The sequence below is a fragment of the Ctenopharyngodon idella genome, chromosome 3 (assembly GCF_019924925.1).
Source record: "Ctenopharyngodon idella isolate HZGC_01 chromosome 3, HZGC01, whole genome shotgun sequence".
Lineage (NCBI taxonomy): Eukaryota > Metazoa > Chordata > Actinopteri > Cypriniformes > Xenocyprididae > Ctenopharyngodon > Ctenopharyngodon idella.
In genome coordinates this window covers 7,026,679-7,049,945 of record NC_067222.1, presented here as the reverse complement: position 1 = coordinate 7,049,945, position 23,267 = coordinate 7,026,679, and the positions used below count along the sequence as shown (strand labels likewise).

The window sequence follows — 23,267 nt, the reverse complement described above, 5'->3', positions numbered from 1 at the left end:
AATAATATTTCTTAATATTAATATAAAAAACATTTATTATTAATAAATGTTTTTACTGAATATAAAACATTTTATCAAATGTATTTATATATTTAAAAAAAAAAAATTGTTTATTATTATTAATGAATAATAAATATGAATACATGTGTACCAGTATTTTATGAAATGTACTTTTTTTTAAAATTAATATTTGTTATTGATATACATGTATTTAATACTTAATTATTATTCATATAATATATATTTATTATTGATAATAATTATTAATAAATGTTTTATTAAATATAAAACAACATTTAAAAAAATATGTATATATTTTTATAAAAAACATTTGTTTATTTATTGTTTATTTATTTGATTAATTTCTGATTTAATATGCGGGTTTCGCTCAGTATGGTAAAGTTAGAGCACATAAAGTCTCAAAAATCGCTCTGACACATGGTTATGTGTTGTTTATTAAGAAATGTTCTGTGTCTGGAAACTGATTTCTGCTTTTTTAATTTTAGTGTTTTTCTGGATAAGTGTGACTTTGTCAGGCTGTTGTGACATTGAGGTGAATTTCAGTAGTTTTGCAGGGGAGGTTGGATGTTTACAGTAACACTGACTGGAGTGGGCAGTGTGTGTGTGTGTGTGTGTGTGTGTGTGTGTGTGTGTGTGTGTGTGTGTGGCACTGTGCCATGAGGAGAGGACACTGGCACAGCAGTGGCAGAAATAACATGAAAAATCTCACTCAGATACATTCACCTGTGTATGTGTGTGTGTGTGTGTGTGTGTGTGTGTCATGAGGCCAAGGTCAGTGTGTTGTTGTTGTTTACCTGGATCACGGGCGGTTGGTACATGCAGTTCTCTGGCTGAACATTTGTTTTATTCAGATGAAGAGCAGGAGGTCTCATTCTGCCCAAAACATGCCAACTTTGCTCTTTTTTCAATCACTTTTACGCAAAAACACATTTTCCCTATACTTTAGACATGTATTTTTTATAACTGTTCATTATAGTTAATAATAATCATCACTCTCAATCGTGTGTGTGTGTGTGTGTGTGTGTGTTTCTTCACTGTGCATGTGTGTGTGTTTAGGTTCACATGGATACGAGCCAGTAAAAATAATGTAAGATGATCCTCCATGTGAGCGAGATCTGCCTGAGGCCAGATCACATTTACGGTAAGAGTGGGAGAGAGAGAGACTGTGTGTGTTTGTGTGTGTGTGTGAGGCAGTGCAACATGCTGCTCAAAACACAATGAAATAGATCTCATTCCTAAATACTCTTATTTAAATATACAAACAATTACTTTTAATTCGCAAAAATGTAACGGGTTGAATCTCACATAAACTGCACTGATTAAAATGATGTGCTGGATTTACTTGAAATATACATGCACCATTTTTGCATCACGCTTCTTAAGTTAATTCAACTTTTATGTACTTTAACTTGAATTTTATGTGAAATTAACAAGAAAACCCTTGTTATATACCTAAATAGGCCTATACATAAAAACAGAATCTGTTGGTGTTACATGTTTTTCTAAGTAATCAATGTTGAGTGAACTCATTTATGTAGCATATCACAACATAATAGCAATGTATTAAACATGCTAAGATCATGCTAGCAATGTGCTAAAACATTCAAGAAACATTTTATCAGAATGCTAAAACATGCTATCATCAGTATACTAATACATGCTAACAATGTGCTAAAACGGAAAAATACTAGTAGTGTGCTAAAACATGTTAGCAACGTGTTATAATATGCTAGAAACATGTTAACAGAATGCTAAAACATGCTATCAGTATACTAAAACGTTTGAAACATGTTAACAGCATGCTAAAACATGCCAGTAGTATACTAAAATGTTGGAAACATGATGTTATCAAAAAAGACATGGACAAACGCACACCGTCCAAGGTGCAGGTCAAGAGACTTAAATCTAGAAGTATGAGATCTGACCGCACACATTTTTTTTATTATCCAACGTTTCGGTACAAAGCCTTTGTTGAACCATGACAAAGGCTTTGTACCGAAATGTTGGATAATAAAAAAAAGTGTGCGGTCAGATCTCATACTTATGGAAACATGATGTTAACATGTTAAACATGCTAGAAACATGTTAGCAGCGTGATAAAACATGCTAGCAATGTGATAAAATATTCTAGAAACATGTTAGCAGCATGCTAAAACATACTATAATCAGTATGCTAATACATGCAAGCAATGTGCTAAAATGTTAGAAACATGCTTACAGCATGTTAAAACATGTTAGCAACATGTTATAACATGCTAGAAACTTGTTAGCAGTGTGATAAAACATGCTAGCAGCATGATAAAACATGCTATTAACGTTAGCAGCATGCTAAAACATGTTAGTAATGTACTAAAATGTTGGAAACATGCTAAAAGTGTTAAAACATGTTAGCAACATGCTATAACATGCTAGAAACATGCTATCAGTGTGATAAAACATGCTATTAACATGTTAGCAGCATGCTAAAACATACTAGCAATGTACTAAAATGTTGGAAACATGCTAGCAGCATGTTAAACATGTTAGCAACGTGCTATAACATGGTAGAAACATGTTAGCAGTGTGATAAACCATGCTAGCAGTGTGATAAAACATGCTATTAACACGTTAGCAGCATGCTAAAACATGCTAGCAGTGTATTAAAATGCTGGAAACATGCTAGCAGCATGCTATACATGTTATATACATGTTAGCCGCAGGCTAAAAGTGTTAGCAAAATGCTAAAACAGTTACAAACATTTTAACATGTTAAATTATGCTACAAACACACAAAAACATGTTAGCAGCGTGTTAAAACATGATAGCAATGTGCTAAAACATTCTAGAAACATGTTAGCAGAATGCTAAAACATGTTATCATCAGCATGCTAATACATGCCAGCAATATGCTAAAACGCTGGAAACATGCTAGCAGCATGCTAAAACATGTTAGCAATATGCTAGAAACATGCTAACAGTGTTGTAAAACATGCTAGCAGCATGATAAAACATGATATTACCATGTTAACAGCATGCTAAAACATGCTAGCAATGTATTATAACATGCTACAAATATGTTAGCAGTGCGATAAAACATGTTAGCAGCGTTATAAAACATGCTATTAACATGTTAGCAGCTTGTTAAAACATGCTAGCGGTGTACTAAAACGTTGAAAACATGCTCGCAGCATGTTAAACATGTTAGCAAAAGGCTAAAAGTGTTAGCAAAATGCTAAAATATGTTACAAACAGTTCAACAACATGTTAAATCATGCTACAAACACACATGCTAGAAACGTGCTGAAACATGTTAGTGACATGTTAGCAAACAATGGAAGCTCTTAATGGTTTCATAAAGGTCTAGTGGGTTTTTTGATGTTGTTTCCTATAGCTGTGTGATGAGGTCCAGTGCCTGATGAGCCTGATCTGGTCTGTCTTTTTGAGTTTTTGTTGGTCTGTATGACTTTTTCTGACTTTGTATTTCTAAGGAAAACCTTTAAAATTCAAGCTTTTAAAACTATTTTAAACCTTCAGACTATATGCCATCATCAAAGAGTATGAATAAATGTATGCAATTGTTATGAAAATAATTTCATAATGGAAATTTGTCGCATTTTTCTTTTAATTTATTTTTTAAAAATGATCCCAAACTTTTGAACGGTAGTGTAAAATATTTAGTTTTAGCAGTAAATATCATATTCCTCAAGGTGCCAGTGACTTGACCTTTAAACAACCACTGTATTGTGTGTGTGTCTCTCTCTGTTTATCAGGAGAACAGGCGTCTCATTGGTCACGTGATGATGGTGACTCACGTTCACCTCTGGTGTCAGGGCCAATCAGGGGTCAGCGAGCGCAGACAATCGCAGGTCTCCCCTCAGCCTCTGTGTCAGCAGAAAAACACAAGATGTTTGCTGGAGAGGCGCTGAAGAGGGCTGGATGCTAAACGAGCAGTCAGCAGAAAAACAAGGGCTGGCAGCCAAGCAGACAGACGGAGGGCTGGAGAGATCCAAAGAGTGAACGCTTCACTGGAACTCACACACAGAAGAGGGTTTGTAAGGACAGAAATACACTGACCTGTCATGAGCTTCATATTCTGAATGTGACCACAGAAACAGAGCAATTACCAGTCTGATAATGATGAGCAATGTCCATCTCACCAGCTTTCTTTCTCGTTTTAAACCCTAGTGGTGTCTATATAGGCACTAACTGAAGTGACTGATCTGAAATGCTCTAGATAGGCAGCAACTTTATGTGCCATTTAAATAGTGCTCATCAAGTAACTCAAGTGGACTTGTAAATGATTCCAATAGAGTTTCAATTTTGTATGCTGGAAAGCTAACAATGCAAAACTTCAAAATAAAGGTTATTATTGGCATTGATGGTTCCATATAGAACCTTTAACATCCATAGAATCATTCAAATGCACAAAAGGTTCTTTATGGTGAAAAAGGGTTATTTAGAATTTTAAAATGTTCTTCACACTAAGAAAAATGGTTCTTTTAAGAAATGTTCACAGAAAGGTTCTATTCTTCTATTGTACGCCATCGCTGTAAAAAAACAAACAAACAAAAACAATAAACAATATAGTTATAATTATATCATTTCATTTGTCTGTTGGATATTAGCCTATCTTAGTTCTGGATGAGCTTACAAACCATTTTTTTTTTTTTTTTTAAATTGGAGCGAATTCGGAGCATGTCTGCGTGTGAGAGATGGAAACAAGAGATGGAAAGCAGTGGAATTTAAAAAAAAAAAAAAACCCCAAAAGGTCTCGAGACGTGTTTTTAAAAAGTTGAAGGCCATAATGCGTGAAACCTGCAAAAGACCCGAGCACAAGTGGGCGTTCACACAGAACTTTTTTCTTTTTTTTTTCTTTTTTTTTCCACCATTTATTATTCTGTGATTTTATATACAGTATAGGCCTAATTTATGGAAGCTTGTTTCAGCCATGAAATATAGAATTAAACAGGTAATTGCGACTTTTTTATCTCATAATTCTGACTTATTTCTCAGAATTGTGTAATATAAAGTCAGAATTGCGTGATATAAAGTCAGAATTGTGAGTTATAAAGTCAGAATTGAGTGAAAAAGTCAGAATTGTGAGATATAAACTCAGAATTGTGAGTTATAAAGTCAGAATTGCATGATATGAAGTCAGAATTGCATGATATAAAGTCAGAATTGCAAGATATAAAGTCAGAATTGTGTGAAATAAAGTCAGAATTGTGAGATATAAAGTCAGAATTGATATGAAGTCAGAATTGATATTAAGTCAGAATTGTGTGAAATAAAGTCAGAATTATGAGTTATAAAGTCAGAATTGTGAGATATAAAGTCAGAATTGAGTTATAAAGTCAGAATTGAGAGTTATAAAGTCAGAATTGAGAGTTATAAAGTCAGAATTGATATAAAGTCAGAATTGAGAGATATAAAGTCAGAATTGTGAGATAAAAAGTGTTTATTTTTTTATTTAGTGGCGGAAACAAGCTTCCATACATCTTAACAGTTGTGCATGCGTCTCATGCATTTAGCATTCTAGGCGCTCAAGTTCAAATGTAAAACAAAAAGTTTTTCCAACCCATTCCACTGCCCCGAGTCTCGCATTTTTTTAAATGCAAAAAACGCATTCTGGACACATAGTGGGCATGCGCTGCTTTTCCATTTGTTTTTGACCGTTGCGCTCGCGTTTTTTGCAGCGTATTGCCCACGATAAAAACAGTGCTCATGTTAAAAGTCCTTTTTTTTTCATTTTTTATTTCTACCGCCTCTCTCGTTTTTAAAGGCAGAAGCGTTGTGTGTGTTTGACTGTAGGGTTTGGAACAGAGCTGATCTCTGTCTGTCTGAGAGCCTGAAGGCAGTATGAAGGATAATTGATCATTCCGAGATCTCTGTGACAGGTGATCATTCCAGACTAAGGAATCATCCATTTATTCCGGTAAGTGTCATCAGAAGGTGTCTGATCTAGATTTATGGTCATTAAAAAAGCATCAGTCTGAAGTTCAATATCATAAGCTGCAGCAAATTACCAGTGAACGCAACACATTAATGGAGTCCAATACAAACAGGCCACATATCACAGGATACAATCTTTCTGATTCTTCTCGCTTTCTCATGGATTCTCAGTTCAGGGAGGGAATCCCAATGTGTCAGAGGGAATGAGGGGTCACGACCTTAATGCAGAATCTGATGTCATGGTTCATCTAGAGGTTGAGATAATGAACGATGATGAAGAACTGATTACGAAAGAGAGAAATGATTATGATGATGAAGCTCAAGAAAGCCAGACAGTGAACATACTCACACATCCTGCAGCTAAAAACAGCACACATGTGTTTTTATCAGTCTGCTGTGATATTAAAACCTTTTTCCATAGTTTATAAGATCTTTTTATTCTCTAGTTCTTTAGATATCATGTATAATCTGGTGGTTTAAAGAACACAGAAACCAACGCACTGGACCTTGAAAACATTTAATGATATTCATATAGCAGCTCAAGAACCCTGAACAGCCAAAAATGTTTTTTGATATGAAGAATGTTCTGCTGAACCTAAAGAACAATAAGAACCATTATTTTTAGACTGTGTGAGATGTTTTCCAGACAGTGCTCACCACCAGACCGTGGAATAAAGGCATTTCTTCAACATGTTTGGACACAGATCGGCACTCCGTGGAGCAGTTTACATGAGCAACACCTCTGCCCAGAGCAACACACGCACACACAATAATGTCAGTAATGTCTGCGTCTGCTCAGGTAGTTTGTGGTGTGTCCTTTTAATCAGATTATAGCCATTGGTCGTTTGAAACGTGAAGATTGAAACACTGTGACACTTTCAGAACATTGATCTGTTAGTTTGAGTGGCCCAACATGACAAATTCTGAATCAACCAATGGGGTGAGTTTTGGGGCGGGACTATCTTTTCGACTGACCAATCAATGGCAGCCACACATCTAGAGGAGTGTTTGAGGAAACCTGTTTGAAAATCATTATTTTTTCATGTATTCTTTGGAACTTTTTTTGCTATTTTTATACTGCCGATAAAGTTGAAAGAGAACATTCAGATATTTAAAAGAATTTTGAGCCATAATTAATGCAAATAAAATGCTTGGAATCACACTTTGAGGTTTATTTTCAACGTACTATGATTTGAGACACAATGATTATCATCTTACATATTTAGTATGCAAACTGGGATGCATAGTGAGTCCATAAACTGGCTTAAAGCATTAGTTCACTTCAGATTTCAAATTTCCTGACTCACTCCCATGTCATCCAAGATGTTTATGTCTTTCTTTCTTCAGTGGAAAAGAAATGAAGGTTTTTGAGGAAAACATTCCAGGATTTTTCTCCATATAGTGGACTTCGCTGGGGTTCAACGGGTTGAAGGTCCAAACTGCAGTTTCAATGCAGCTTCAATGAGCTCTACACGATCCCAGACAAGGAATAAGGGTCTTATCTAGAGAAACGATCTGTCATTTTCTAAAAAAGATCAAAATCATATACTTTTTAACCACAAATGCTCATCTTGCACTGCTCTGCGATGCGCCACGAATTACGTAATCACGTTGGAAAGGTCACACGTGACGTAGGCGGAAGTACCGATCCAGTGTCTACAAAGTGAATGTGCAAAGACTAAGTCAAACGCCCTTTACAAAAAAAAGGTAAAACAATGATGTCGGGTGATTTTGAAGTTGGAGGAGAAAATGTGATGGAGGTTTTGACGCGTGACCTTTCCAACGTGATTCTGTCAAGCATGTGCATCGCAGAGCAGTGCAAGATGTGCATTTGAGGTTAAGAAGTATATGATTTTTATCTTTTTTAGAAAATGGCCGATCGTTTCGCTAGATAAGACTCTTATTCCTCGTCTGAGATCGTCTAGAGCCCTTTGAAGCTGCACTGAAAATGCAATTTGGACCTTCAACCCGTTGAACCCCAGTGAAGTCCACTATATGGAGAAAAATCCTGGAATGTTTTTCTCAAAAACCTTCATTTCTTTTCAACTGAAGAAAGAAAGACATAAACATCTTGGATAACATGGGGGTGAGTAAATTATCAGGAAATTTTAATACCAAACATCTCCTTTTATGTTCCACAGAAGAAAAAAAAAGTCAAACCGGTTTGGAACAACATGAGGTGAGTAAATGATAATTGATAGTTTCATTTTTGGGTGATCTATCTTTTTAAGACATCTGTGTCAAAACCGCCCACCTAATACTTTTCAGTGGCGGTGACCCGTAATCCCAGAATTCCGAGAGATTCTTTTGTCTCAGATACGACCAGGAGGGTTAGTGGAAACTGATTCCTGCCTCTCTTGGTGAAGCCGTCTGAACGTGTGCCAGCTCTTTGAGACGGCAGGAGAACAGAAATAGTCGATCGATGCATCACACAACTGCAGTGACCTGTGCTCAGACTTTGAGGATTCGTCTTTGGCAGTGCAGAGGTCATCAGGTGAAGAAAAACTCACAGATGAACTCTCACACACACACACAGCTCTTTTTTTTCTTTTTTATCTCTGTCCAACATGATCTTGTTAGTTTCATAGGTATTAATACGTAAAGTGTAGTTCTGACATGCATGCATGTTTTTATACTGGCAGTCAATAAATAATTAAATAAATCATAAGCTCTCTTACATATTTCAGTGTCTCACCAAACTGAGAAAGTGAACAAATGAATATACGGGTGAGATCATCCTCTGGTTCCAGTGAACTCAAACGGCTTATTTCAGTTGCTTTTGATCTAATCTGAGACTCTCCGTCCCTTAGAATTGAGAACACACACACACACACATATATATATGTTGGGTTATCATGTTTTATAGGGACTTTCCATAGACATAACACTAACAAACTAACACTACCCCTAAGCCTACCAATCGCAGAAAACTTTCTGCATTTTCACATTTTCAAAAAACATGTTTTCCTCATGGGGACCAAAAAATGTCCCCAAAATTTACTGCCATTACTATCCTTGTGGGAACATTTGATCACAGTCTATATATATATATATATATATATATATATATATACACACACACCGATCACCGATACCGATGGTATCTGGCACCAAGATGTTAGCAGCAGATCCTTTAAGTCCTGTAAGTTGCGAGGTGGAGCCTCCATGGATTAAACTTGTTTGTTCAGCACATCCCACAGATTCTCGATTGGATTGAGATCTGAGGAATTTGGAGGCCAAGTCAACACCTCAAACTCGTTGTGCTCCTCAAACCATTCCTGAATCATTTTTGCTTTGTGGCAGGGCGCATTATCCTGCTGAAAGAGGCCACAGCCACCAGGGAATAAAGTTTCCATGAAAGGGTGTACATGGTCTGCAACAATGCTTAGGTAGGTGGTACGTGTCAAAGTAACATCCACATGGATGGCAGGACCCAAGGTTTCCCAGCAGAACATTGCCCAAAGCATCACACTGCCTCTGCCGGCTTGCCTTCTTCCCATAGTTCACCTTCTTCCATTGCTCCGTGGTCCAGTTCTGATGCTCACGTGTCCACTTTTGGCGCTTTCGGCGGTGGACAGAGGTCAGCATGGGCACCCTGACTGGTCTGCAGCTATGCAGCTCCATATGCAACAAACTGCAATGTATTGTGTATTCTGACACCTTTCCATCAGAACCAGCATTAACTTCTTGAGCAGTTTGAGCTACAGTAGCTCATCTGTTGGATCGGACCACACGGCCCAGCCTTCACTCCCCACGTGCATCAATGAGCCTTGGCCGCCCATGACCCTGTCGCCGGTTCACCACTATTCCTTCCTTGGACCACTTTTGATAGATACTGACCACTGCAGACCGGGAACACCCCACAAGAGCTGCAGTTTTGGAGATGCTCTGACCCAGTTGTCTAGCCATCACAATTTGGACCCTTGTCAAACTCGCTCAAATCCTTACGCTTGCCCGTTTTTCCTGCTTCTAAAACATCAACTTTGAGGACAAAATGTTCACTTGCTGCCTAATATATCCCACCCACTAACAGGTGCCGTGATGAAGAGATAATCAGTGTTATTCCCTTCACCTGTCAGTGCTCATAATGTTATACCTGATCGGTGTATGTATATATATATATACACACACACACACACACACACACTCATATACACACTCACACACATACACAGAGTTTGTACAGTCATTTGTGTAGTGTGAATAAGCTGCTTTCATTAATGACAAGCATCTGTTCTCAAAACTACTTTACTAAGTTATCAGGCTTGCGAGTTTTCAACTTTACACTCGTATATGCAAGCACCTTACGACCAGCCAGAACACCCTAGCAACATGCTAAAACCACTTAAACACCTAAGCAACCACCTAGCAACCATCCATCTGTCCTAGAAACTGCAGAGCAGCATGATTATTCCAAGGAGCATAAAAAAGTCAATTTATTTATTTAATTTACTTACATTTTTTACCATATTTCACATGCATAAATGCAAGTTTACTAATAAAAAACAACTGTATAGTTTTGTTGACAGAAGTAAGGCTGTACATTAGAGACTTTTTTAAATGAGAAAGGTTTGTGAGCTTTATTTACATTTCATTTAATTCTTGTAGAGGTTTTTCTCTTTTCTTGTTCTTTTTTTTCTGTTTTATTTTTGTATGCAAAATGTTGCATTTGAACAAAAGTGCATGTACAATGTTTAATCGATTTAAAATAAAACTGCATGCTAAAAATCCAAGCACCATGGCATTGAATTTTGCACAGACACTCATTTGCATCTAACATTTACATATATTAATTTCACAGGCACTTTTACCCAAAGCGTTAACTCTCTCCGCGGGCAGCCATCCAGTTCCCAAGCGCTGACTCTGAATCTGCCATCTGACCGCACCCTTAATCCAGAGACCTACAAAGACGGCCGCCCACTGATGCCCGCTGGGGCGTAATGGACACCCACAATGCACCAGTCTCTCTGGAATGCTTTTGTAATTGAAGAATAAGATCACTTTTCTGGTGAAAAAAAGAACTGGTTGTGTTGTAGAAAAAATCCCAAAGCATTTGTCTTCATAATTGTACTTGCTGGATGAAGACAGCACTATAAAAATGCACCATAGCATCACAGAATAAGCCAGTCCAGAACATCTAAGCATGCGCAAACTTTGTTAGAGGTTTTGTTTTAAAACATGAAGTTGTTTGCACACAGGTAACTTTAGAAGTTTGAATTGTTCTCTCTCTGCAGCTCATGGATGAGTGGTGACTAATATGAGAAGTGAAGACTCATTTCAGTCCGTGGTAGACGCTCCCTCTCTGATCTCCTGGATGAAGGTGTGACTGTTGGTTAGTATCAGGCATTGAGGAACTGCGGGACTCGAACGTTTCAGCAACGCCCTGATAAACAGCACGGCGAGGGCCAGGTCTGAACAGAACAAACGGTTAAATTCAGCCATCGCCACCCATTGCCTCCTTTTGCTAAGTGTGTTAATGGGTTATCTGGCCAAAGACTAGTCATCTTCATCAAACATGTAAAGTCACCTCCCTTCAACTCTAGTAAACACTAAGTGGTGGTTTTGGGAAAGTACAGCATGTGTAAAACCACCACAGACAAACGTCCTGATGTAATGAAACATAAAGGATGGATTTGAAATATTGATAAGATGGTTCTGTTATGTTTAAGGATGATGCAGAATTGTGATTCAAATAGATTTGAGTGTAAAGAATAAAGCTGATGTTCAAAGAAATTCATATGACTAATTTTTAGCTAGAAAACCTTTTTTGAATGTTGACTTGACACAACCTTGAAGGTTTTGAAATACTTGAAATTTGATAGATAGACAGACTTTCTATCTATTTAGGCCTTCCACAAGATTTTGGAGTGTTTCAGTGGGAATTTTTGCCCATTCATCCAGTAGAGCGTTTATGAGGTCAAGCACTGGTGTTGGATGAGAAGGCCTGGCTCAAAATCGCCATTCCAGTTCATCTCAAAGGTGTTGGATGGAGTTGAGGTCAGGGCTCTCAAGTTCTTCTTCATCCAACCATGTCTTTATGAATGTTGTTTTATGCACTAGGGCAATGGTTCTCAAGCCTGTCCTAGGGACCCCCCACCACTGCAAGTTTTGTATGTCTCCCTCATCAGACACTCCCAATTCAACTCTTGCAGTCTCTACTAATGAGGTGATGACTTGAATCAGGTGTGTGTTAGATGAGGGAGACATGCAAAATGTGCAGTGGTGGGGGGTCCCCAGGACAGGTTTGAGAACCACTGCACTAGGGCACAGTCATGCTGGAATAGAAAAGGGCCTTCCCCAAACTGTTCCAACAAAGCTTGGAAGTGTGTTTTAATATGCTGAAGCATTAAGATTTCCCTTCAGTTAAGGGCCTAGCCCAACCCCTGAAAAACAGGCCCATACTATTTTCCCTCCTCCACAAAACTTTACAGTTGGCACAATGCAGTCAGGCTGGTAACACCCTCCTGGTGTCCACCAAACCAAGACTCGAATCAAGAACCAACTAAAGGAGACACTGATCACCATAATGGTGACCAAACATTTTCAATAAAACATCAACATCTAAACCTGTTAATTCTCAAAAAGAGCTAGACGTATGAAATAAATAAAGTCAATCTGGTTAGTAATAAGTGAAGCTGGTAATGCTGTTTGTGGAGTTGTTTAATCATCCTCTGCTGAGATCTTGAGAGAGTTATTGTCTTCTCTTATCTTCAGTTGATTTCAGGCTGTGTGGTTTTAAGTCAGTTGTAGTTGTTGTTTCATTTTCTGAGAGTGCAAGCATGCTGTTGAACCAACATCACATTGTAACATTGATTCAATGCCATTACCATTGATTTTTTGATGAAATTTCAACATTTTTTCAACATTAATTTCAGATGCAAAAGTGATGTTGATTCAATGCAGTTAATGTTGACACATTAACAATGTTGATGGTTGCTTGCTATCTGGGATTGTACTTGCATGCTGCTGTTCAGCCATGGAAACCCATTCCATGAGAAATCAATATTCAGTATGTACTGTGTAATATGCAGTACACTAGTCCATTTTGAACATAGTCTTTAGTCTCTCGTTTCAATAAAGAGCAGCTAACTAATCATGACAGACTATAATGAGTCTTAAAGGGTTAGTTCACCCAAAAATGAAAATTCTGTCATTTATTACTCACGCTCATGCCGTTCCAGACCCGTAAGGCCTTCGTTAATCTTCGGAACGCAAATTGAGATATTTTGGTTTAAATCCGATGGCTCCGTGAGGCCTACATAGGGAGCAATGACATTTCCTCTCTCAAGATCCATTAATGTACTAAAAACATATTTAAATCAGTTCATGTGAGTACAGTGGTTCAATATTAATATTATAAAGCGACGAGAATATTTTTGGTGCGCCAAAAAAAACAAAATAACGAATTATTTAGTGATGGCCGATTTCAAAACACTGCTTCAGGAAGCTTCGGAGCGTTATGAATCAGCGTGTCGAATCCGCAGTTCGGAGCGCCAAAGTCATGTGATTTCAGCAGTTTGGCGGTTTGACACGCGATCCGAATCATGATTCGACACGCTGATTCATTATGCTTCGAATCTTCCTGAAGCAGTGTTTTGAAATCGGCCATCACTAAATAAGTCGTTATTTTGGTTTTTTTGGCGCACCAAAAATATTCTCGTCGCTTTATAATATTAATATTGAGCCACTGTACTCACATGAACTGATTTAAATATGAAATATGTTTTTAGTACCTTTATGGATCTTGAGAGAGGAAATGTCATTGCTCCCAATGTAGGCCTCACGGAGCCATCGGATTTAAACAAAAATATCTTAATTTGTGTTCTGAAGATCAACGAAGGTCTTACGGGTGTAAAACGACACAAGGGTGAGTAATTAATGACAGAATTTTCATTTTTGGGTGAGCTAACCCTTTAAAAGGATAGTTCACCCAAAAAAATGAAAAATGAAAATTACCCCATGTTTTACTCACCCTCAAGCCATCCTAGGTGTATATGACTATCTTCTTTCAGACGAACATTATATTTAAAAATATCCTGGCTCTTCCACGCTTTATAATGGTAGTGAAGGGGGGTCAAGATTTTGTTTAGTTTCAGAAGGCCTTTATTAACCTCCTTTATTAGCCTAGATTATATTTATGATGGATGGATGCATTTACTACCATTATAAGACTTGGAAAAACCAGGATACTTTTTAAAATTGTGTTCGTGTGAAAGAAGATAGTCATATACTTAGGATGGCTTGAGGGTGAGTAAATCATGGGATAACTTTCATTTTTGGGTGAACTATCCCTTTAACAATCACCTATAATTCGTCAGCTCTCTCACAGTTCACCTCATTCTCTTTTTCTCTACACCTGTCTGTTTCTCTCTAAACACTGTCATCTGATCCTGATCTGATCCTTCATTCTGAATGTGGAGTTCATCGTGTCTTCAGACATTTGCAACTGATGGTGTAATGCTCTCAGGGATGTTATTAGGAGCTGATGACTTTTAATAAAGCATGTTTTGAACATTTAAATGATTTCACGCCTTACTAATCACAGAAAGACGACAGAAATATCAACAGGAACAAGATGTGGTGTGATGTTAACTGGCAATCAATATTCATCTTGACACCCATCCCTCAGGAATCCTGGAAAATAAAAACTTTGAGTACAAATGAGTCGGCGTTAAACTCTCAGTTGATGCGCTGACAGTACAGACGCGGCTTCCTGACGTACAGGACTTTTGGCAGGATGTTGTGGTCGCGGTGGAAGTGAGATCGGTCGATACACAGCCTACGGTCTGTCTCCGGAAGACGTTTGTACTTTCGTATGTGCCTTTCAATGAATCTCAAAGGCGTGTGTTTGTGAGACTTTATGGTTAAACTGATAGACTGAACGTACGTGTCTTTTGATGTCCTGTTAAAATCCACATCTCCGTCAAAGCGGACTGAACATGAACGTGTCATCGTAGCAGAGTTAGAGTTCGTCAGAAAATTTTTATGTCTTCAGAAGAAGTGGAAACAACGTCCATCTTGACTTCAGCACGTTAACCTGTAGTCATACTTTGATCTCACCGCAACACAGTTCAGCCGTTTGAGAGGGACGAATTTGATCCGCCTCCATGATGGAACACAAAAACACCCAGAGGAGGAAAACACAAGATAGTCAAACCACAAATGTGGCATTTCTGCTTGAACTTTGAGGGCAGGAGATTTTTGACCCGGGCAGCTCTGATGTTTCCTTTAGACAGGCCTTCATTTTTAGTGACGCAACCATGTTTTCATTGTATAACTGATTTAACAGACTTTCCATGCACACACTCAGGGTCCAGCATGCACTTTTTGTCACACTTGGGTAAACTGAAATTCGGTTTTGCAGTTTTGTTCCTATGACAATGGAATTTAGTTATTTTTTTCTCTTGTATATTATTGACCAACAGCGCAGGCCCATGTCGATCGTGAAATCATATGTAAGATGAGTATATCTTGTATCGGAAGACCTGAAGTTTCAATTTCTCACAAATTTTGTTTGGTGGTTTAATGTGAGGTATATTTAATGTTTTATCACCAATGTTGTTATAATTAACTAAATGTAAAAGTATTAAAAATCATTTTTGTTAAGCTGAAATAAAAATTTAAGCAAAACTTAAACCTAAAGATCTTAGAAATATTGCCTTGGCAACTAACTAAAATAAAATAAGTTATGAAAACTTAAATAAATAAAGTTGAAGCTAAGTAGAAATATAAAAAACAAACTAATAAAAGTGACAAAAGCACTCAAGTCTTAGAAATGTCGCCTTGGCAACTAACTGAAATAAAATAAGCTCTAAACTTACCAAATTGACTTGACTTTCTGTCAAATCGATTATTCACGATTAATCGTTTCTAACAAAAAGTTTGTAAGTATGTGTGTGTGTGTGTGTGTGTACAATACATACATATGTATATGTATATATTTACAAACTTTATGCTAGATGCGATTAATCACGAATAATCGATTTGACAGCACTAATATATATATATATATATATATATATGCAAAAGCTAATAAAAATGACAAGCACATAAAATGACTAAAACTTAAATAAAAAAAATACAGTATATGTACACATGTATATATTTACAAACTTTATGATAGATGCGATTAATCGCGATTAATCGATTTGACAGCACTAATATATATATATATATGCAAAAGCTAATAAAAATGACAAGCACATAAAATGACTAAAACTTAAATGAAAATTGTGTATATATATATATATACAGTATATATACACATGCATATATTTACAAACTTTTATGTTAGATGCAATTGATCACAATTAATCGATTTGAAATATATATTTGATACATATATATAAAAAAATAATAAAAATGACAAGCACATAAAATGACTGAAACTTAAACTAAAATTCAAATGAACATTGAAAATTTAAAAATTCAGCATTTTAATAAATGCCATATAAATAACACTAAATAACGCTGGTTGTCACATGGAGTTCTGGTGAAAGAAAAACTTTAGGCATGACTGAAAAACATGATGATTTGAGGTAAAGTTAAAAAAGAAATGTAGGTCAAGTCATGTTTATATGTATAATGATATTTACTTGTGTTTCAGTGTCTGAAGCTTTACAGTAAGTCATGACTAACTTGTTTTTTTAGTAGCTGGTTTGTATGTCTTTGATTCACTCACTTACTGTAACTCACATCAGGGAAAGCTAGATTATTCTTAATAATATATGTGTATCGTTCCTTATAAAGTTTCCATCCTGCTGTTCTATTTTCTTGTCCATGTTTAATCTCATTTGGTACTTGATGAGTGTTCATTTTGCTTACATGCTTATTTCACTTTCATTCTTTTCTACCTTTCTTGCACTGTTTTTTATTATTTTCTTGGAGGCAGTGAGGCTGAAACACAACATGCGTGTGTTTGATGTCCATTTGAAGCAGGCGGAGGAAACGACAGCGGCCCTGCGGCGCTCCACTCCTCCGTGTGCGTGTGTAACATCACTTACTCTCTGTGTGTGTGTGTGTTTTAATGGTCCACCTGGGCGCAGTGCGTCGGTACAACTCGCCTGCTCGCTCGTTCATCAGTCCATCTGCAGTTACTGTTGGCCCAAGAAACGTCAGATGCAGCAAGCGCTGTGGTGGTAAATGCTCACACACAAACTTTTGTCATTTGATGTGGTTTGTGAAGAATCAGCTTACATATTTTGTTTGCTTTGAAGATTCAACTGCCAACCACACACACACACACACTTTCTCTCCCTCTTCATCGCTCTTTTATCCACCACTGTGTTTGAAGTTTGTTGGAATGTTAGCGTTTATATCGGTGTTCACATCTCACAGGAATGACATTTTGATCTGATCGCTGACGCTTCTAAAGAAATCTGAAGCCCCTCTGATATGATTGACAACTGAAGCCAGTGGCCACACCTCTCCATTATGATTGACACCTGCAGCCAGTGGCCACACCCCTATGATATGATTGACAACTGAAGCCAGTAGCCACAACCCTCAGTTATGATTGCCACCTGAAGCGAGTGGCCACACCTCTCTGTTATGATTGCCACCTGAAGCGAGTGGCCACACCTCTCTGTTATGATTGACACCTGAAGCGAGTGGCCACACCTCTCTGTTATGATTGACACCTGAAGCGAGTGGCCACACCTCTCTGTTATGATTGATACCTGAAACCAGTGGCCACACCCTTCCCTTATGATTGACAGGTGAGGCTAGTGGCTGTGCCCATCTTTTATGATTGACACACACACACAGAGAGGGGAAGATTTCTGATGAATATTATTTTAATAGCCGGTGTTTATTCCAGTAGAGATGTTAGCATTTTGCTAAGCTGATGAATTGAAACTTCACATGCAGTTTTTAGCACATATAAATATTGAGTAAAACTCAATTCATTTATATATTTTTAAAGGCTATTTCAATTTGTGTTGGTGAGAAATCATCTGGTAAAAACATATAAATATATCTCTCCAGAGGAAAATGTTCAGAGATTTCTCCTTTATTCACCTTACTGTAAGAGTGGGTGTGGGCGTTGTAACTTGAATGTGTATTTAGTTATTCTTAGTTATTTACTATTGCAGCTAATGAATCAGAAGTGGTCACACAGTTACAGAAAAAAAGCTTACATCCATGTTGCAACACAAGGCGAATAGTTCAGGACATCTTTGTTGCTTCACTGACATACTGTATCAACTCAACAGTTTGTACTGCTTTTAGTATTAGCTTTAAATAAAATAGACCCAATTAAAGCCATTAATGTCATTCACTTATACACGCACGTGGGGAGCGAAGGCTGGCCCGTGTGGTCCGATCCAGCAGACGAGCTACTGTAGCTCAAACTGCTCAAGAAGTTAATGCTGGTTCTGATAGAAAGGTGTCAGAATACACAGTGCATCTCAGTTTGTTGCATATGGAGCTGCATAGCTGCAGACCAGTCAGGGTGCCCATGCTGACCCCTGTCCACTACTGAAAGTGCCAACAGTGGACACGTGAGCATCAGAACTGGACCACAGAGCAATGGAAGAAGGTGAACTATGGGAAGAAGGCAAGCCGGCGGAGGCAGTGTGATGCTTTGGGCAATGTTCTGCTGGGAAACCTTGGGTCCTGCCATCCATGTGGATGTTACTTTGACACATACCACCTACCTAAGCATTGTTGCAGACTATGTACACCCTTTCATGGAAACTTTATTCCCTCGTGGCTGTGGCCTCTTTCAGCAGGATAACGAAGCCAAAATGGCTCAGGAATGGTTTGAGGAGCTCAACAATGAGTTTGAAGTTGACTTGGCCTCCAAATTCCCCAGATCTCAAATCAATCGAGCATCTGTGGGATGTGCTGAACAAACAAGTCCGATCCATGGAGGCTCCACCTCGCAACTTACAGGACTTAAAGGATCTGCTGATAACATCTTGGTGCAGATACTACAGCACACCTTCAGGTGTCTAGTGGAGTCCATGCCTTGACGGGTCAGGGCTGTTTTGACAGCAAAAGGGGGACCAACGCAATATTAGGAAGGTGGTCATAATGTGATGCCTGATCGGTGTAGAGGAGCTTTTGATAGTTTGATGAGAATTTTGAGATCTCTGACTTTTATGTCCCAGAGAAACAACTAAGCTCTTGTATGATTTTTCTTTCTTCTGCCTCTCACTAGCTCTCCATCAGTGTGTCTATAATCAGCAGCTCAGTCTCCTGGAAAGACAGACCAGACGGACAAACAGGAAGCAGCTGTTGCCAGGGAAACAGGCTGCGGAGCGTGGGAGAGATTGTGAGGTAAGAAAGGAGAACAAATGAAGGAAAAAAATAGATCGAGGGAATGAAGCCGAGCTGGAGAGATCTAATTAAATTCTAACAGCGAGGGGAAAAGGCCATGCGTGTGTGTGTACCTGCGTCTGTAGCTGGGAATAGATGGAGTGACGCAAGGTGTGACAGAACAATCCAGACCCTGGCAAATAGACCTCTATCTATCTATCTATCTATCTATCTATCTGTTTATCTGTCTGTCTGTCTGTCTGTCTATCTGTCTATCTGTAATAGAAACACTCATGACATCTGCAAAAACAATGAGTTATTCATAGTGGACTGGAGCAACTGAACATTTCTGACAGACAACATGGAAAAAAAGTGGAATTAGGAACTAAATACCCCCACCCCCAAACACACACACACAACTTCACACATGTACACAACACACACACATTCACCGAACCAGACACGTACACACACTCTGGTTTTTGAGAAACTGCAGTCACACAGTTCAAATCGTACGTCAATGAAGCTTGATGTTGCTCAATTCACCTCCCAAACCACAGGAAATGACCTCATCACTCCTCTGGGCCTCCTTATTGGCCAATTATCAAGAGGAGAAACATCTTAAAGATTCATATGGAGGAGAAGATGGAAATAAGTATCACACACACACACACACACGCACACACACTTGTTTCCACACAAGAGGCAGTTAAGGGAAGTAGATGTCGTATTGTGTGTTTAGTCATGTTGAGCTGGCCGGAGGGTTTGACACCAACATCTTTCCATCTCTAATGGTCAGAACGGTTGTAAATTAAAACATTTTCACCCAGTTGTAGACATGCAGTATTTATAAGAAATAATTATTTTAATAAATAATAAATCATTTTATATAATTTCACCAGTTACGCAAAGCTATAGCACAATAAACCCCAACAGAAATAAACTACTGTTTAGAGGTTTGTGATCAGTAAGATTTTTTAATATCTCTTCTGCTCATAGAGGCTGCATTTATTTTATCAAAAATACAGCAAAAACTGTAATATTGTGAAATATTATTATAATTTTATTGTAATAAATTTTAAAATGTAATTTATTCCTGTGATCAAAGCTGAATTTTCAGCATCATTACTCCAGTCTTCAGTGTCACATGATCCTTCAGAAATCATTCTGATATGATGATTTGAAGCTCAAGAAACATTTCTGATTATTATTGAAAACACTTGTGCTGATTCATATTTTTGTGGAAACTGATACATTTTATTTTTCAGGATTCTTTGATGAATAGAAAGTTCAAAAGAACAGCATTTATTTGAAAGATAAATCTTTTGAAACATTGTAAACATCTTCACTGTCACTTTTGATCTATTTAATGCATCCTTTATGAATAAAAGTGTTAATATAAGAATCGTAACTGACTCTAAACTTTTGAACAGCAGTAAAGATTATAGTATTTGTTGAATAAAATGTAAAAGAACTGAATCTTTTTAATTTTTTTTTATGAATTCATTCATATATTTGGAACCTCTGAATAGTAAATATAACAAATCTACTGATAGACAAAAAGATCCTAAAAAAACTGTGTTTGTGTGTGTTATTGGAAAGAATAATGTGTGTGTGTGTGTGTGTGTGTATTTAAAACTGTGGGGGTTTTCGTTCGTTTCTTACTCACCACTATGGTATAAATTTAAAAACACAGACACACATTGTCCTACTGGACCACCGTGAGAGCATATCAGACCTGTGATTGAAAGACCACATAGAATCTCTCTGTGTCACACACACACACAGACTTTGGGTTTTTATGTTTTATGGGGACTTTCCATAGACATAATGATATTTATACTGTACAAAAGGTATATTCTGTCCCCTAACCCTACCCATCACACAAAACTTTCTGCATTTTTACATGTTCAAAAAACATCACTTAGTATGATTCATAAGCTGAAAAAAAATTCCCCACAAAGTCAAAGATTTCAGGTATTGTCATGTTCTTTAAAAAAAAAAAAAACCTTTGACCCCAAACCTTTGAACAGCAGTACAGTATAATAGATGTATTAGAACAGAATCTTTTTGATCACATTCCATTGTTTTTATTTGGAACTTCTAAATAGCAAATATCTCAGAACTAGTGACAGATGGCAAGATCCTGCCACTAACAGTTTGTGTTATTAGGAAAGACTAATAGGCAGGGCCTAAAATTAACACTTGGCAAGCACCAAATGCGAGTAAAAATTGGTGTTGGTGAGTATATGAAACGGCCGGTCCAGTTGGCCGGTAACATTTTTATAAATTCTAACAATGCAATGATGTGAGAATATGAAAATGAACAAACGTGAACGATGCTCTGGACAGTTGATGGGTCAGCGCTGCATTGTCACGAAAGTTTAAGCCTTGCTAATTTAAATATTCAAGCTCAAGAATCACAAATTGAACTCAATTCGTTATTCGCATGTCATGCGTGCAAACATCAGAAGCGTGTGCCCAGAAATTCGCGTCTTAGACAGCGCAAGAATACTGAATTGAGTTCTCTTTCACGTCTACTTGCGCTTGAACGCACATACTCAAACAAATGTCAAAATCCCAGTCTTAACAAAAATGGTTGGCGCGCCCCGGCGCATGGTCTAAAAGGGTTGTATCTATTCTCTTTATGAGTCATGGGTGTGTAAACCAATCAGAGTCTCAGAGTCTCATCTCCCACTCCCAGTTGCGTTTGCGCCATGGCGGATTTGCTATTTACATGGCGGAATTTGCAAGCGGAAAAACTGAACGCTTCTCTAGTGAGGAAACGGATCTGCTCGTGTGCGAGGTTAAAGCTCGCAAGCAGATCATCTACGGGACAAGCCGGATTCCACCAAAGCATTTTTATCTTTATGCACACAATAATAATCTTTTACATTGTAATACTTTTATTTGTAATATTTGGCATGTTTGTGTGCTGCTGCATATGTGTGTAACAAGTGTACGTGCATTGTGCAAACACCTATAGGCGCATATTACTAATGCGCCTTTTAAATAACAAAACAAATACTGCACCATTGACTTCAGACAAGGTTTTTGTTGGTCAATGGCACAGTTGTTTTCAGTTGCCTCAAAATAGCAACACGCCAACAATGCACCTGAACACACCTCATTTTCAGACCAGCATGCCATGGGCGCACAAATGGCCGCAAATGCATTTGCTATTTAAACAACGTGGCGCATGACGTGAAAATGATAACTGTGTCGGGCTGAAACTAGCAAAAAACACTGGCGCCGCATTGCACTGGGTGTATGATAGGGCCCTTAGTCAGTTATGTCTTAACTGAACTTAAACACACACGGTAACATTATCAGTATATTGGATCAGTGCATTCACTCTTAAAGTGACAGCAGCCTAATAAACCTGCTGCTGTCTGTGTATTTAATGTTAATCAAACAACAAAAGAATAAGAAAAATTACAAAAGGTTAGTTTTAGGCCCTGCTAATAGGTGTGTGTGTGTGTGTGTGTGTGTGTGTGTGTGTGTGTGTGTGTATTTAAAACTGGGGTTTTCCTTTGTTTCTTACTCACACTATGGTACAAATTTAAACACACACACATGCATTTTCCTACTGGACCAGTGTTTTATGTGAAGTGGATTATGACGACATTAGACTAAACTTATGTTTTCCAACATTAAAGTTCCCTTTGTACATAAAGAATGGAAAGTAAAGCTATCAGTTGTGATGATATTTTTGCAGATAGTGAGGAACACGTTGTTTGATCATGTGTGGGGGAAACTGGTGTTAAAGCAGGAATGTTAATGAGGATCAGATTAGGAGCTCTTCCTTTCATGACAGACCGACAGACAGTGAAAGAGTGTAAGTGTTTATAAGTTTGGCGGACTGTAAACTGAATTCCTTTCCTCTTACACTCCTCCAGCGCGCCTGAACCTCCTTCCCGCCTAAATGCTCCTGTCAATCAAAGCTCAGTTCTGGCCGGAGATAAATGACACTGCGGTCTCTGCGCCGGGTTTGATGTTGCTCTGTTTCAAGCGGAGCGTGTGAGTGTGCGCGCGGGTGTTTCGGCATGTGTCTC

At 37.9% G+C, this 23,267-nt stretch overlaps 1 long non-coding RNA gene across 1 annotated transcript; it reads left to right on the top strand.

Moving 5' to 3' along the window:
• The first annotated feature begins 235 nt into the window (after window positions 1-235).
• On the top strand, window positions 236-11,685 carry LOC127508582 (uncharacterized). Its single transcript, XR_007928843.1, has 7 exons — window positions 236-553; window positions 1,078-1,162; window positions 3,771-4,048; window positions 5,812-6,726; window positions 8,094-8,131; window positions 8,221-8,446; window positions 10,754-11,685. It is a non-coding gene; the product is annotated as an uncharacterized LOC127508582 (long non-coding RNA).
• Window positions 11,686-23,267: the final 11,582 nt, after the last annotated feature.